The sequence below is a fragment of the Schistocerca cancellata genome, chromosome 1, assembly GCF_023864275.1.
Source record: "Schistocerca cancellata isolate TAMUIC-IGC-003103 chromosome 1, iqSchCanc2.1, whole genome shotgun sequence".
NCBI lineage: Eukaryota > Metazoa > Arthropoda > Insecta > Orthoptera > Acrididae > Schistocerca > Schistocerca cancellata.
This window is the reverse complement of record NC_064626.1, coordinates 35921851-35939290: the sequence shown is the minus strand read 5'-3', so window position 1 is coordinate 35939290 and position 17440 is coordinate 35921851.

The window sequence follows — 17440 nt, the reverse complement described above, 5'->3', positions numbered from 1 at the left end:
CTCCCAATATAAGATCCTGTCGTTGCCATAGAAACGTTCCTCGATTTAGAAAGAGAAGGCACAGAACCTATAGTATTCCATAGCGACGCAATTTCTGTGTTTATTCGTCATTCTGAGGGATCGACGGATGCAATAAAGAAGGAATAGTGCATCCGAAAAGAGATACTCGCCTCCCAAAAGAAGATCCTGCCGTTGCCATAGAAACGTTCCACGATTTACAAAGAGAAGTCATAGAAACAGTAGTATTTCATTGCGACGCAATTTCTGATTTACTTCGTCATTGTGAGGGATCGACGGATGCAGTAAAGAAGGAATAGTGCATCCGAAAAGAGATACTCGCCTCCCAATAGAAGATCCATTCGTTGCCGTTGAAACGTTCCTCGATTTAGAAAGAGAAGGCATTGAACGCATAGTGTTTCATTGTGACGCAATTTCTGTGTTAATTCGTCGTTGTGCGGGATCGACGAATGCAATAAAAAAGGAATAGTGCATCCGTAAAGAGATACTCGCGTCCCAATAGAAGATCATGTCGTTGACATAGAAACGTTTCACGATTTAGAAAGACAAAACATAGAACCTATAGTATATAATAGCGACGCAATTTAAGTGTTAATTCGTCATTGTGAGGGATCGACGGATGCAATAAAGAAGGAATAGTGCATCCGAAAGGAGATACTCGCCTCCCAATAGAAGATCCTTTCGTTGCCATAGAAACGAACCTCGATTTAGAATGAGAAGGCATGGAACCTATAGTATTTCATAGCGACGCAATTTCTGTGTTAATTCGTCATTGTGAGGGATCGACGGAAGCAATAAAGACGGAATAGTGCATCCGGAAAGAGATACTCGCCTCCCAATAGAAGATCCTGTCGTTGCCATAGAAACGTTCTTCGATATAGAAAGGGAAGGCATAGTACCCATAGTATGTCATAGCGACGCAATTTCGGTGTTAATTCCTCATTGTGAGGGATCGACGGATGCAAAAAGAATGAATAGTGCATTTGAAAAGGGATACTCGCCTCCGAATAGAAGATCCTGTCCTTGCCATAGAAACGTTCCTCGATTTAGAAAGAGAAGGCATAGAACCAATAGTATTTCATAGCGAAGCAATTTCTGTGTTATTTCGTCATTGTGAGGGATCGACGGGTGCAATAAAGAAGGAATAGTGCTTCCGAAAAGAGATACTCGCCTCCCAATAGGAGATCCTATCGTTGCCATTGAAACGTTCCTCGATTTAGAAAGAGAAGGCATAGAACATATAGTATATAATAGCGACACAATATCTGTGTTAATTCGTCATTGTGAGAGATCGACGGATGCAATAAAGAAGGAATAGTGCATCCGAAAAGAGATACTCGCCTCCCAATATATGATCCACTCGTTGCCATAGAAACGTTTTTCGATTTAGAATGAGAAGGCATGGAACCTATTGTATTTCATAGCGACGCAATTTCTGTGTTAATTCGTCATTGTGAGGGATCGACGGATGCAATAATGAAGGAATAGCGCATCCGAAAAGAGATACTCGCCTCCCAATAGAAGATCCTGTCGTTGCGATAGAAACGGTTCACGATTTAGAAAGAGAAGACATAGAACCTATAGTATTTCATAGCGACGCAATTTCGGTGTTAATTCGTCATTGTGTGGGATTGACGGATACAATAAAGAAGGAATAGTGCATCCGAAAAGGGATGCTCGCCTCCCAATATAAGATCCATTCGTTGCCATGGAAACGTTCCTCGATTTAGAAAGAGAAGGCATAGAACCTATAGTGTTTCATAGTGACGCAATTTCTGAGTTAATTCGTCATTGTGAGGGTTCGACGGATGCAATAAAGAAGGAATAGTGCATGCGAAAAGAGATACTCGCCTCCCAATAGAAGCTCCTGTCGTTGCCATAGAAACGTTTCTCGATTTACTAAGAGAAGGCATAGAAACCATAGTATTTCATAGCGACGCAATTTCTGTGTTGATTCGTCATTGTGAGGGATCGACGGATGCAATAAAGAAGGAATTGTGTATCCGAAAAGAGATACTCGCCTCCCAATATAAGATCCACTCGTTGCCATAGAAACGTTCCTCGATTTAGAAAGTGAAGTCATAGAAGCTATAGTATTTCATAGCGACGCAATTTCTGTGTTAATTCGTCATTGTGAGGGATCGACGGATGCAATAAAGAAGGAATAGTGCATCCGAAAAGAGATACTCGCCTCCCAATAGAAGATCCATTCGTTGCCATAGAAACGTTATTCGATTTAGAAAGACATGGCATAGAACCTATAGTGTTTCATAGGGACGCAATTTCTGTGTTAATTCGTCATTGTGAGGGTACGACGGATGCAATAAAGAAGGAATAGTGCATCCGAAAAGAGATACTCGCCTCCCAATTGAAGATCCTGTCGTAGCCATTGAAACGTTCCTCGATTTAGAAAGAGAAGGCTTAAAACCAATAGTATTTCTTAGCGACGCAATTTCTGTGTTAATTCGTCATTGTGAGGGATCGACGGATTCAATAAAGAAGGAATAGTGCATCCGAAAAGAGATGCTCGCCTCCCAATATAAGATCCATTCGTTGCCATAGAAACGTTCCTCGATTTAGAAAGAGAAGGCATAGAACCTATAGTGTTTCATAGCGACGCAATTTCTGTGTTAATTCGTCATTGTGAGGGGTCGACGGAAGCAATAAAGAAGGAATAGTGCATCCGAAAAGAGGTAGTCGCCTCCAAATAGAGGGTCCTGTCGTTGCCATAGAAACGTTTCTCGATTTAGAATGATAAGGCATAGAACCTATATTATTTCATAGCGACGAAATTTCTGTGTTAATTCGTCATTGTGAGGGATCGACAGATGCAATAAAGAAGGAATAGTACATCCGAAAAGAGATACTCGCCTCCCAATATAAGATCCTGTCGTTGCCATAGAAACGTTCCTCGATTTGGAAAGAGAAGACATAGAACCTATAGTATTACATAGCGAAGCAAATTCTGTGTTAATTCGTTATTGTGAGGGATCGACGGATGCAATAAAGAAGGAATAGTGCATCTGAAAGGAGATACTCGCCTCCCAATAGAAGATCCTGTCGTTGCCATAGACGCTTCCTCGATTTAGAAAGAGAAGGCATACAACCTATAGTATTTCATAGCGAAGCCATTTCTGTGTTAATTCGTCATTGTGAGGGATCGACGGATGCAATGAAGAAGGAATAGTTTATCCGAAAAATGATACTCGCCTCCCAATATAAGATCCTGTCGTTGCCATAGAAACGTACCTCGCTTTAGAAAGAGAAGGCATATTTAACGAAATTTACTGTGTAGCAATTTTGCTATAGAATTTTATTTGCCTTTAAGTTAATTTTCTTTACCTTACTTTCGTTGCGTGCGAACTTTGTTGTAGAACCTCTCTCTTATTTACGTGTGGTAATAAAAATTTTCACTATCAAAAGAATTACGTACTTTTTCAAATTACGTGAACTCATATTAACTGATTAAGAATATTTGGTTGAAAATTAAATTCTTTACATCATTCGGCCTTGGCACACATTTTCTAAATGCAGTGGATTTTTTTTTAATATTTTTACTGAATTCTTTCCCGGCGTTAGCTTTTGAACACAAGATTATCACTATTAGCAGAAAATGGTTAATTATTACCAAGCCAACATTTAATTATCACTGATCAAACCTACTTCGCTATACATTAAAGTTATTTGAAAGAACCAAAATTGTTAAATTTCAATGTTAACTATCCGTCTAAGAATGCACAAATGTGTAACTATTTTTTTTTTATTTTTAAAATCTCAGTCAGTCTCTGGATCGCTGTAAAAGAAGAACATTCTCTTAGTTCACTGTTAATGTTTATCTATCAGTTCCCGATTTACGGGTTTGGTTGTTTTTTCCTTTAGCGGACCAATTTTTTAAATGTGCCGCCGCTGCAAATCGATCGGTCGCGGCACAGCCCAGCAACACCGCTAAAAAATGCTGAAAACTCTTTAAAGAAATATTATAGACGACATGGGCAAGCTAATTTACATTAATAATTCACACTTTTTATAAATTCTGATATATTTAGATCAAGCAATAATTCAACTCACATTAGTTCGTAATTTCTCCTTCAATGGCGGCTAAATCTAGATACAGACAAATGACGTCTACCCAATCACCAAATACATCGATACAGCTTCCTACCGCTTTCAGCTCTAAACGAGGAAGACCAAAGAATACATAGTGCATTGTGCTTTTATAGTATTGCTGACTATTAACATTTCTTTGTAATTTCACGACATCATTTCCCTCTGGCTGAATTTAACATCCCTGTTATCTCAGATATTGACACATTTCGCAATTACATATTTAATATATAAATATTACCATCCTAAATACAGAGAGAATATTACTACAAAATATATTACAATAATAACAAATGTCTTTTACGCCAAATTCAATAATATTTTATGTTAAATAATTCCAATATATACAAATTGCTCAGAGTGGCGTATATGATACAAATAAATTTCAGTTTAGTAATGTGTGAGTTTGCCAGGGAACGTTACACATAGAACCTATAGTATTTAATAGCGACGCAATTTCTGTGTTAATTCGTCATTTTGAGGGTTCCACGGATGCAATAAAGCAGGAATAGTGCATCCGAAAAGAGATATTCGTCTCCCAATTGAAGATCCTGTCGTTGCTATAGAAACGTTCCTCGATTTAGAAAGAGAAGGCATAGATCCTATAGTATTTCATAGCGACGCAATTTCTGTCTTAGTTCGTCATTGTGAGGGATCGACGGATGCAATAAGGGGGAATAGTGCATATGAAATGAGATACTCGCCTCCCAATACTTCGCTATACATTAAAGTTATTTGAAAGAACCAAAATTGTTAAATTTCAATGTTAACTATCCGTCTAAGAATGCACAAATGTGTAACTATGTTTTTTTATTTTTAAAATCTCAGTCAGTCTCTGGATCGCTGTAAAAGAAGAACATTCTCTTAGTTCACTGTTAATGTTTATCTATTAGTTCCCGATTTACGGGTTTGGTTGATTTTTCCTTTAGCGGACCAATTTTTTAAATGTGCCGCCGCTGCAAATCGATCGGTCGCGGCACAGCCCAGCAACACCGCTAAAAAATGCTGATAACTCTTTAAAGAAATATTATAGACGACATGGGCAAGCTAATTTACATTAATAATTCACACTTTTTATAAATTCTGATATATTTAGATCAAGCAATAATTCAACTCACATTAGTTCGTAATTTCTCCTTCAATGGCGGCTAAATCTAGATACAGACAAATGACGTCTACCCAATCACCAAATACATCGATACAGCTTCCTACCGCTTTCAGCTCTAAACGAGGAAGACCAAAGAATACATAGTGCATTGTGCTTATATAGTATTGCTGACTATTAACATTTCTTTGTAATTTCACGACATCATTTCCCTCTGGCTGAAATTCACATCCCTGTTATCTCAGATATTGACACATTTCGCAATTACATATTTAATATATAAATATTACCATCCTAAATACAGAGAGAATATTACTACAAAATATATTACAATAATAACAAATGTCTTTTACGCAAAATTCAATAATATTTTATGTTAAATAATTACAATATATACAAATTGCTCAGAGTGGCGTATATGATACAAATAAATTTCAGTTTGTTAACGTGTGAGTTTGCCAGGGAACGTTACACATAGAACCTATAGTATTTAATAGCGACTCAATTTCTGTGTTAATTCGTCATTGTGAGGGATCGACGGATGCGATAAAAGGGAATAGTGCATATGAAATGAGATACTCGCCTCCCAATATAAAAACCTGTCGTTGCCATAGAAACGTTCCTCGATTTAGAAAGAGAAGGCATTGAACCTATAGTATTTCATAGCTACGAAATTTCTGTGTTAAATCGTCATTGTGAGAGATCGACGGATGCAATAAAGAAGGAATAGTGCATCCGAAATAGATACTCGCCTCCCAATATAAGATCCTCGATTTAGAAAGAGAAGGCATAGAACCTATAGTATTTCATAGCGACGCAATTTCTGTCTTAATTCGTCATTGTGAGGGATCGACGGATGCAATAAAGAAGGAATAGCGCATCCGAAATGAGATACTCGCCTCCCAATAGAAGATCCTGTCGTTGCCATAGAAACGTACCTCGATTTATTAAGAGCAGGCATAGAACCTATAGTACTTCATAGCGACGCAATTTCTGCGTTAATTCGTCATTGTGAGGGATCGACGGATGCAATAAAGAAGGAATAGTGCATCCGAAAAAGAGATACTCGCCTCCCAATATAACATCCAGTCATTGCCATAGAAACGTTTCTCAATTTAGAAAGAGAAGGCATAGAACCTATAGTATTTCATTGCGACGCAATTTCTGTGTTAATTCGTCATTGTGAGAGATCGACGGATGCATGAAAGAAGGAATAGTGCATCCGAAAAGAAATACTCGCCTCCCAATAGAAGATCCTGTCGTTGCCATAGAAACGTTTCTCGATTTAGAAAGAGAAGGCATAGAACCTATAGTATTTTATTGCGACGCAATTTCTGTGTTAATTCGTCATTGTGAGGGATCGACGGATGCAATAAAGAAGGAATAGTACATACGAAAAGAGATGCTCGCCTCCCAATATAAGATCCAGCCGTTACCATAGAAACGTTCCTCGATTTAGAAGGAGAAGGCATAGAACCTATAGTATTTCATAGTGACGCAATATCTGTGTAATTCGTCATTGTGAGGGATCGACGGATGCAATAAAGAAGGAATAGTTCATCCGAAAAGAGATACCCGCCTCCCAATAGAGGGTCCATTCGTTGCCATTGAAACGTTCCTCGATTTAGAAAGAGAAGGCATTCAAGGTTCAACCTATAGTGTTTCATAGCGACGCAATTTCTGTGTCATTCGTCATTGTGCGGGATCGACTGATGCAATAAAAAAGGAATAGTGCATCCGTAAAGAGATATTCGCCTCCCAATAGAAGATCCTGTGGTAGCCATAGAAACGTTCCTCGATTTAGAAGGAGAAGGCATAGAACCTATAGCATTTAATAGCGGCGCAATTTCAGTGTTAATTCGTCATTGTGAGGGATCGAAGGATGCAATAAAGAAGGAATAGTGCATCCGAAAAGAGATACGCGCCTCCCAATAGAGAATCCTCTTTTTGCCGTAGAAACGTACCTCGATTTAGAATGAGAAGTCATAGAACGTATAGTATTTCATAGCGACGCAATTTCTGTGTTAATTCGTCATTGTGAGGGATCGACGGATCCAATAAAGAAAGAAAAGTGCATCCTAAAAGAGATACTCGGCTCCCAATTGAAGATCCCTTCGTTGTCATTGAAACGTTCCTCGGTTTAGAAGAGAAGGCATAGAACCTATAGTATTTCATAGCGACGCAATTTCTGTGTTAATTCGTCATTGTGATGGATAGACGGATGCAATAAAGAAGGAATAGTTCATCCGAAAAGAGATACTCGCCTCCCAATAGAAGGTCCATTCGTTGCCATTGAAACGTTCCTCGATTTTGAAACAGAAGGCATTGAACCTATAGTGTTTCATAGCGACGCAATTTCTGTGTTAATTCGTCATTGAGCGGGATCGACTGATGCAATACAAAAAAGAATAGTGCATCCGTAAAGAGATATTCGCCTCCCAATAGAAGTTCCCGTCGTTGCCATAGAAACGTTCCTCGATTTAGAAGGAGAAGGCATAGAACCTATAGTATTTAATAGCGACGCAATTTCAGTGTTAATTCGTCATTGTGAGGGATCGAAGGATGCAGCAAAGAAGGAATAGTGCATCCGAAAAGAGATACTCGCCTCCCAATAGGGAATCCTGTTTTTGCCGTAGATACGTACCTCGATTTACAATGAGAAGGCATAGAACGTATAGTATATCATAGCGACGCAATTTCTGTGTTAATTCGTCATTGTGTGGGATCGACGGATGCAATAAAGAAGGAAAAGTGCATCCGAAAAGAGATACTCGGCTCCCAATAGAAGATCCCTTCGTTGTCAGTGAAACGTTCCTCGATTTAGAAGAGAGTGCATAGAACCTATAGTATTTCATAGCGTCGCAATTTCTGTGTTAATTCGTCATTGTGAGGGATCGACGGATGCAATAGAGAAGGATTATTTCATCCGAAAAAAGATACTCGCCTCCCAATAGAAGATCCATTCGTTGCCATTGAAACGTTCCTCGGTTTAGAAAGAGAAGGCATTGAACGCATAGTGTTTCATTGCGACGCAATTTCTGTGTTAATTCGTCGTTGTGCGGGATCGACGGATGCAATAAAAAAAGAATACTGCATCCGTAAAGAGATACTCGCCTCCCAATAGAAGATCATGTCGTTGACATAGAAACGTTTCACGATTTAGAAAGACAAAACATAGAACCTATAGTATTTAATAGCGACGCACTGTAAGTGGTAATTCGCCATTGTGAGGGATCGACGGATGCAATAAAAAAGGAATAGTGCATCCGAAAAGAGATACTCGCCTCCCAATAGAAGATCCTTTCGTTGCCATAGAAACGAACCTCGATTTAGAATGAGAAGGCATGGAACCTATAGTATTTCATAGCGACGCAATTTCTGTGTTAATTCGTCATTGTGAGGGATCGACGGATGCAATAGAGAAGGAATAGTCCATCCGGAAAGAGAACTCGCCTCCCAATAGAAGAGCCTGTCGTTGCCATAGAAACGTTCTTCGATATAGAAAGAGAAGGCATAGAACCCATAGTATTTCATAGCGACGCAATTTCGGTGTTAATTCGTCATTGTGAGCGATCGACGGATGCAAAAAAATTGAATAGTGCATTTGAAAAGGGATACTCGCCTCCCAATAGAAGATCCTGTCGTTTCCATTGAAACGTTCCTCGATTTAGAAAGACAAGGCATAGAACATATAGTATATAATAGCGACACAATTTATGTGTTAATTCGTCATTGTGAGGGATCGACGGATGCAATAAAGAAGGAATAGCGCATCCGAAAAGAGATACTCGCCTCCCAATATAAGATCCACTCGTTGCCATAGAAACGTTTTTTCGATTTAGAATGAGAAGGCATGGAACCTATAGTATTTCATAGCGACGCAATTTCTGTGTTAATTCTTCATTATGAAGGATCGACGGATGCAATAAAGAAGGAATAGTGCATCCGAAAAGAGATACTCGCCTCCCAATAGAAGATCATCTCGTTGCGATAGAAACGGTTCACGATTTAGAAAGAGAAGACATAGAACCTATAGTATTTCATTGCGACGCAATTTCTGTGTTAATTCGTCATAGTGAGATATCGACGGATGCAATAAAGAAGGAATGGTGCATACAAAAAGAGATGCTCGGCTCCCGATATAAGATCCTGTCGTTACCATAGAAACGTTCCTCGATTTAGAAGGAGAAGGCATAGAACCTATAGTATTTCATAGCGACGCAATTTCTGTGTAATTCGTCATTGTGAGGGATCGACGGATGCAATAAAGAAGGAATAGTTCATCCGAAAAGAGATACTCGCCTCCCAATAGAAGATCCTGTCGTTGCCATAGAATCGTTCCTCGATTTAGAAGGAGAAGGCATAGAACCTATAGTATTTAATAGCGAAGCAATTTCAGTGTTAATTCGTCATTGTGAGGGATCGAAGGATGCAATAAAGAAGGAATAGTGCATCCTAAAAGAGATACTCGCCTCCCAATAGAGAATCCTGTTTTTGCCGTAGATACGTACATCGATTTAGAATGAGAAGGCATAGAACGTATAGTATTTCATAGCGACGCAATTTCTGTGTTAATTCGTCATTGTGAGGGATCGACGGATGCAATAAAGAAGGAAAAGTGCATCCGAAAAGAGATACTCGGCTCCCAATAGAAGATCCCTTCGTTGTCATTGAAACGTTCCTCGATTTAGAAGAGAAGGCATAGAACCTATAGTATTTCATAGTGACGCAGTTTCTGTGTTAATTCGTCATTGTGATGGATAGACGGATGCAATAAAGAAGGAATAGTACATCCGAAAAGAGATATTCGCCTCCCAATAGAAGATCCTGTCGTTGCCATAGAAACGTTTTTCGATTTAGAAAGAGAAGGCATAGAACCTATAGTATTTCATAGCGACGCAATTTCTGTGCTAATTCGACATTTTGAGGGATCGACGGATGCAATAAAGAAGGAATAGTGCATCCGAAAAGAGATGCTCGCCTCCCAATATAAGATCCTGTCGTTGCTATAGAAACGTTTCTCGATTTAGAAAGAGAAGGCATAGAACCTATAGTATTTCATAGCGACGCAATTTCTGTGTTAATTCGTCATTCTGAGGGATCGACGGATGCAATAAAGAAGGAATAGTGCATCCGAAAAGAGATACTCGCCTCCCAAAAGAAGATCCTGCCGTTGCCATAGAAACGTTCCACGATTTACAAAGAGAAGGCATAGAAAATGTAGTATTTCATTGCGACGCAATTTCTGATTTACTTCGTCATTGTGAGGGATCGACGGATGCAGTATAGAAGAAATAGTACATCCGAAAAGAGATGCTCGCCTCCCAATATGAGATCCTGTCGTTACCATAGAAACGTTTCTCGATTTAGAAAGAGAAGGCATAGAACCTATAGTATTTCATAGCGTCGCAATTTCTGTGTTAATTCGTCAATGTGAGGGATCGACGGATGCAATAGAGAAGGAATAGATCATCCGAAAAAAGATACACGCCTCCCAATAGAAGATCCATTCGTTGCCATTGAAACGTTCCTCGATTTAGAAAGAGGAGGCATTGAACGCATAGTGTTTCATTGCGACGCAATTTCTGTGTTAATTCGTCATTGTGCGGGATCGACGAATGCAATTAAAAAGGAATAGTGCATCCGTAAAGAGATACTCGCCTCCCAATAGAAGATCATGTCGTTGACATAGAAACGTTTCACGATTTAGAAAGACAAAACATAGAACCTATAGGATTTAATAGCGACGCAATTGAAGTGTTAATTCGTCATTGTGAGGGATCGACGGATGCAATAAAGAAGGAATAGTGCATCCGAAAAGAGATACTCGCCTCCCAATAGAAGATCCTATCGTTGCCATAGAAACGAACCTCGATTTAGAATGAGAAGGCATGGAACCTATAGTATTTCATAGCGACGCAATTTCTGTGTTAATTCGTCATTGTGAGGGATCGACGGATGTAATAAAGATGGAATAGTGCATCCGGAAAGAGATACTCGCCTCCCAATAGAAGAGTCTGTCGTTGCCATAGAAACGTTCTTCGATATAGAAAGAGAAGGCATAGAACCCATAGTATTTCATAGCGACGCAATTTCGGTGTTAATTCGTCATAGTGAGGGATCGACGGATGCAAAAAGAATGAATAGTGCATTTGAAAAGGGATACACGCCTCCGAATAGAAGATCCTGTCTTTGCCATAGAAACGTTCCTCGATTTAGAAAGAGAAGGCATAGAACCTATAGTATTTCATAGCGAAGCAATTTCTGTGTTATTTCGTCATTGTGAGGGATCGACAGGTGCAATAACGAAGGAATAGTGCTTCCGAAAAGAGATACTCGCCTCCCAATAGAAGATCCTGTCGTTGCGATAGAAACGGTTCACGATTTAGAAAGAGAAGACATAAACCTATAGTATTTCATAGCGACGGAATTTAGGTGTTAATTCGTCATTGTGAGGGATTGACGGATGCAATAAAGAAGGAATAGTGCATGCGAAAGGAGATGCTCGCCTCCCAATATAAGATCCTGTCGTAGCCATAGAAACGTTCCTCGATTTAGAAAGCGAAGTCATAGAACCTATAGTATTTCATTGAGACGCAAGTTCTGTGTTAATTCGTCATTGTGAGGGATCGACGGATGCAATAAAGAAGGAATAGTACATCCAAATAGAGATACTAGCCTCCCAATAGAAGATCCATTCGTTGCCATGGAAACGTTCCTCGATTTAGAAAGAGAAGGCATAGAACCTATAGTTTTTCATAGCGACGCAATTTCTGAGTTAATTCGTCATTGTGAGGGTTCGACGGATGCAATGAAGAAGGAATAGTGCATCCGAAAAGAGATACTCGCCTCCCAATAGAAGCTCCTGTCGTTGCCATAGAAACGTTTCTCGATTTACTAAGAGAAGGCATAGAACCCATAGTATTTAATAGCGACGCAATTTCTGTGTTGATTCGTCATTGTGAGGGATCGACGGATGCAATAAAGAAGGAATTGTGTATCCGAAATGAGATACTCGCCTCCCAATATAAGATCCACTCGTTGCCATAGAAACGTTCCTCGATTTAGAAAGTGAAGTCATAGAACCTATAGTATTTCATAGCGACGCAATTTCTGTGTTGATTCGTCATTGTGAGGGATCGACGGATGCAATAAAGAAGGAATAGTGCATCCGAAAAGAGATACTCGCCTCCCAATAGAAGATCCTGTCGCTGCCATAGAAACGTTCCTCGATTTAGAAAGTGAAGGCATAGAACCTATAGTATTTCATAGCGACGCAATTTCTGTGTTGATTCGTCATTGTGAGGGATCGACGGATGCAATAAAGAAGGAATAGTGCATCCGAAAAGAGATACTCGCCTCCCAATAGAAGATCCTGTCGTTGCCATTGAAACGTTCCTCGATTTAGAAAGAGAAGTCATAGAACCTATAGTATATAATAGCGACACAATTTCTGTGTTAATTCCTCATTGTGAGGGTTCGACGGATGCAATAAAGAAGGAATAGTGCATCCGAAAAAAGATACTCGCTTCCCAATATAAGATCCAATCGTTGCCATAGAAACGTTCCTCGATTTAGAAAGAGAAGGCGTAGAACCTATAGTGTTTCATAGCGACGCAATTTCTGTGTCAATTCGTCATTGTGACGGATCGACGGATGCAATAAAGAAGGAATAGTGCATCCGAAAAGAGATCCTAGCCTCCCAAAAGAAGATCCCTTCGTTGTCATAGAAACGTTCCTCGATTTAGAAAGAGAAGGCATAGAACCTATAGTATTTCATAGCGACGCAATTTCTGTGTTAATTCGTAGTTGTGAGGGTTCCACGGATGCAATAAAGAAGGAATATTGCATTCGAAAACATATACTCGCCTCCCAATAGAGAATCCTGACTTTGCGATAGAAACGGTTCACGATTTAGAAAGAGAAGACATAGAGCCTATAGTATTTCATAGAGACGCAAGTTCTGTGTTAATTCGTCATGGTGAGGGATCGACGGATGCAATAAAGAAGGAATAGTACATCCAAATAGAGATACTAGCCTCCCAATAGAAGATCCATTCGTTGCCATGGAAACGTTCCTCGATTTAGAAAGAGAAGGCATAGAACCTATAGTTTTTCATAGCGACGCAATTTCTGAGTTAATTCGTCATTGTGAGGGTTCGACGGATGCAATGAAGAAGGAATAGTGCATCCGAAAAGAGATACTCGCCTCCCAATAGAAGCTCCTCTCGTTGCCATAGAAACGTTTCTCGATTTACTAAGAGAAGGCATAGAACCCATAGTATTTAATAGCGACGCAATTTCTGTGTTGATTCGTCATTGTGAGGGATCGACGGATGCAATAAAGAAGGAATTGTGTATCCGAAATGAGATACTCGCCTCCCAATATAAGATCCACTCGTTGCCATAGAAACGTTCCTCGATTTAGAAAGTGAAGTCATAGAACCTATAGTATTTCATAGCGACGCAATTTCTGTGTTGATTCGTCATTGTGAGGGATCGACGGATGCAATAAAGAAGGAATAGTGCATCCGAAAAGAGATACTCGCCTCCCAATAGAAGATCCTGTCGCTGCCATAGAAACGTTCCTCGATTTAGAAAGTGAAGGCATAGAACCTATAGTATTTCATAGCGACGAAATTTATTTGTTAAATCGTCATTGTGAGGGAGCGACGGATGCAATAAAGAAGGAATAGTGCATCCGAAAAGAGATACTCGCCTCCCAATATAAGATCCTCGATTTGGAAAGAGAAGGCATAGAACCTGTAGCATTTCATAGCGACGCAATTTCTGTGTTAATTCGTCATTGTGAGGGATCGACGGATGCAATAAAGAAGGAATAGTTCATCCGAAAAGAGATACTCGCCTCCCAATAGAAGATCATGTCGTCTCCATAGAAACGTTCCTCGATTTAGAAAGAGAAGGCATAGAACCTATAGTATTTCATAGCGACGCAATTTCTGTGTTAATTCGTCATTGTGAGGTATCGACGGAAGCAATAAAGAAGGAATAGTGCATCTGAAAAGGGATACTGCCCTCCCAATATAAGATCCTGTCCTTGCCATAGAAACGTTCCTCGATTTAGAAAGAGAAGGCTAAGAAACTATAGTATTTCGTAGCGAAGCAATTTCTGTGTTAATTCGTCATTGTGAGGGATCGACGGGTGCAATAAAGAAGGAATAGTGCATCCGAAAAGAGATACTCGCCTCCCAATAGAGAATCCTGTTTTTGCCGTAGATACGTACCTCGATTTAGAATGAGAAGGCATAGAACGTATAGTATTTCATAGTGACGCAATTTCTGTGTTAATTCGTCATTGTGAGGGATCGACGGATGCAATAAAGAAGGAATAGTGCATCCGAAAAGAGATACTCGGCTCCCAATAGAAGATCCCTTCGTTGTCATTGAAACGTTCCTCGATTTAGAAGAGAAGGCATAGAACCTATAGTATTTCATAGCGACGCAATTTCTGTGTTAATTCGTCATTGTGATGGATAGACGGATGCAATAAAGAAGGAATAGTACATCCGAAAAGAGATATTCGCCTCCCAATAGAAGATCCTGTCGTTGCCATAGAAACGTTCCTCGATTTAGAAAGAGAAGGCATAGAACCTATAGTATTTCATAGCGAGGCAATTTCTGTGTTAAGTCGACATTGTGAGGGATCGACGGATGCAATAAAGATGGAATAGTGCATCCGGAAAGAGATACTCGCCACCCAATAGAAGGTCCTGTCGTTGCCATAGAAACGTTCTTCGATATAGAAAGGGAAGGCATAGTAAGCATAGTATTTCATAGCGACGTAATTTCGGTGTTAATTCGTCATTGTGAGGGATCGACGGATGCAAAAAGAATGAATAGTGCATTTGAAAAGGGATACTCGCCTCCGAATAGAAGATCCTGTCCTTGCCATAGAAACGTTCCTCGTTTTAGAAAGAGAAGGCATAGAACCAATAGTATTTCATAGCGAAGCAATTTCTGTGTTATTTCGTCATTGTGAGGGATCGACGGGTGCAATAAGGAAGGAATAGTGCTTCCAAAAAGAGATACTCGCCTCCCAATAGAAGATCCTGTCGTTGCCATTGAAACGTTCCTCGATTTAGAAAGAGAAGGCATAGAACATATAGTATATAATAGCGACACAATTTCTGTGTTAATTCGTCATTGTGAGAGATCGACGGATGCAATAAAGAAGGAATAGCGCATCCGAAAAGAGATACTCGCCTCCCAATATATGATCCACTCGTTGCCATAGAAACGTTTTTTCGATTTGGAATGAGAAGGCATGGATCCTATAGTATTTCATAGCGACGCAATTTCTGTGTTAATTCGTCATTGTGAGGGATCGACGGATGCAATTATGAAGGAATAGCGCATCCGAAAAGAGATACTCGCCTCCCAATAGAAGATCCTGTCGTTGCGATAGAAACGGTTCACTATTTAGAAAGAGAAGGCATAGAACCTATAGTATTTCATTGCGACGCAATTTCGGTGTTAATTCGTCATTGTGAGGGATTGACGGATGCAATAAAGAAGGAATAGTGCATCCGAAAATGGATGCTCGCCTCCCAATATAAGATCCATTCGTTGCCATGGAAACGTTCCTCGATTTAGAAAGAGAAGGCATAGAACCTATAGTGTTTCATAGTGACGCAATTTCTGAGTTAATTCGTCATTGTGAGGGTTCGACGGATGCAATAAAGAAGGAATAGTGCATCCGAAAAGAGATACTCGCCTCCCAATAGAAGCTCCTGTCGTTGCCATAGAAACGTTTCTCGATTTACTAAGAGAAGGCATAGAAACCATAGTATTTCATAGCGACGCAATTTCTGTGTTGATTCGTCATTGTGAGGGATCGACGGATGCAATAAAGAAGGAATTGTGCATCCGAAAAGAGATACTCGCCTCCCAAAAGAGGATCCCTTCGTTGTCATAGAAACGTTCCTCGATTTAGAAAGTGAAGTCATAGAACCTATAGTATTTCATAGCGATGCAATTTCTGTGTTGATTCGTCATTCTGAGGGATCGACGGATGCAATAAAGAAGGAATAGTGCATCCGAAAAGAGATACTCGCCTCCCAATAGAAGATCCTGTCGCTGCCATAGAAACGTTCCTCGATTTAGAAAGAGAAGGCATAGAACCTATAGTATTTCATAGCGACGAAATTTATTTGTTAAATCGTCATTGTGAAGGAGCGACGGATGCAATAAAGAAGGAATAGTGCATCCGAAAAGAGATACTCGCCTCCCAATATAAGATCCTCGATTTAGAAACAGAAGGCATAGAACCTGTAGTATTTCATAGCGACGCAATTTCTGTGTTATTTCGTCATTGTGAGGGATCGACGGATGCAATAAAGAAGTAATAGTGCATCCGAAAAGAGATACTCGCCTCCCAATTGAAGATCCTGTCGTAGCCATTGAAACGTTCCTCGATTTAGAAAGAGAAGGCTTAAAACCTATAGTATTTCTTAGCGACGCAATTTCTGTGTTAATTCGTCATTGTGAGGGATCGACGGATTCAATAAAGAAGGAATAGTGCATGCGAAAAGAGATGCTCGCCTCCCAATATAAGATCCATTCGTTGCCATAGAAACGTTCCTCGATTTAGAAAGAGAAGGCATAGAACCTATAGTGTTTCATAGCGACGCAATTTCTGTGTTAATTCGTCATTTTGAGGGGTCGACGGAAGCAATAAAGAAGGAATAGTGCATCCGAAAAGAGGTACTCGCCTCCAAATAGAAGGTCCTATCGTTGCCATAGAAACGTTTCTCGATTTAGAATGATAAGGCATAGAACCTATAGTATTTCATAGCGAAGCAAATTCTGTGTTAATTCGTCATTGTGAGGGATCGACGGATGCAATAAAGAAGGAATAGTGCATCTGAAAGGAGATACTCGCCTCCCAATAGAAGATCCTGTCGTTGCCATAGACGCTTCCTCGATTTAGAAAGAGAAGGCATACAACCTATAGTATTTCATAGCGAAGCCATTTCTGTGTTAATTCGTCATTGTGAGGGATCGACGGATGCAATGAAGAAGGAATAGTTTATCCGAAAAATGATACTCGCCTCCCAATATAAGATCCTGTCGTTGCCATAGAAACGTACCTCGCTTTAGAAAGAGAAGGCATATTTAACGAAATTTACTGTGTAGCAATTTCGCTAGAGAATTTTATTTGCCTTTAAGTTAATTTTCTTTACCTTACTTTCT